Source organism: Rhinopithecus bieti, unplaced genomic scaffold (assembly GCF_001698545.2).
Source record: "Rhinopithecus bieti isolate Rb0 unplaced genomic scaffold, ASM169854v2 scaffold_58973, whole genome shotgun sequence".
Taxonomy (NCBI): Eukaryota; Metazoa; Chordata; class Mammalia; order Primates; family Cercopithecidae; genus Rhinopithecus; species Rhinopithecus bieti.
This window is the reverse complement of record NW_016865569.1, coordinates 1-984: the sequence shown is the minus strand read 5'-3', so window position 1 is coordinate 984 and position 984 is coordinate 1. Positions and strand designations below refer to the sequence as shown.

The 984-nt window shown below is 37.7% G+C and overlaps 1 pseudogene; it reads left to right on the top strand.

Annotated features, from left to right (window-relative positions):
- The first annotated feature begins 317 nt into the window (after window positions 1-317).
- LOC108525483 (PEST proteolytic signal-containing nuclear protein pseudogene) lies at window positions 318-852 on the top strand (annotated as a pseudogene).
- The last annotated feature ends 132 nt before the right edge of the window (window positions 853-984 follow it).

The following is a 984-nucleotide window of genomic DNA, read 5'->3' as shown; positions in this document are numbered from 1 at the left end:
CATAAGTATACATATGTAACAAACCTGCACGTTATACACATGTACCCTAGAACTTAAAGTATAACAAACAAAAAAAGAAAACTATACAAATATGTGGAAATTAAATAATCTACTCCTGAATAATCTTTGGGTCAACAATAAAATCAAGATAGAAATTTAAAACTCCTTTGAATGGAATGATAATAGTGACACAACCTATCAAAATATCTGAGATACAGCAAACGTGGTGCTAAGAGGAAACTTCATAGCATTAAGCACCTACATCAAAAACTCTGAAAGAGCCTGGCTTGGCTGCAGGGTAGGCCATAGCAGGGAAAATGGCAGATAGAAAGGTGGGAGAGGAGAAGGCTGAAAAGTTGCAGTGAGCTGGAGCCATTGGAAGACCTGAAGAAGAAGTGAAAAAACCTGTGAAAACTAAGGCTGTTTATTCCAGTAATGGAGGGAAAAGTTCTGGTCACAGCACTGAGAAGCCGTCAGCTGAAAAAGAAGCTGCAGTCCTCCCAACAAAGCCTACAAAGATCAAGTTTAGATCTGCCACAGGTAGTCAGATGACAAAGAAAGCATCAGCCATATCCACCAAACTTGGACTAAGTAAGCCTAAAGAACCTGTTCCAACTCTTGCTTCAAAAATTCTTTTCGTAGCAGCAGGTTTTAATGAAGATGAAGGTAGTCAACCTGAGGCAATGCCTCCAGAAGCAAAGATGAGGATCAAAAATATTGGAAGAAATACATTAACATCAGCTGGACCAAACTCCTTCAATAAAAGAAGCATGTGTTTTCTGTTAACCAGAAGCTATGGGAGCAAAATAGAAAACCTCATCTTGGTGTAATGCTCATGACCATGACTATTAAATACTCTGTTTTGAAACTGCAGTGTGGGGTGGGTATAAAGTTAAATGAAACAGTTTCCTTTTTAAAGAATGGTATAAGACTATCTTTGGAGCTGCTTTTCTTTTTCTTTTTCATTTTTTAAAAGATTCAGTG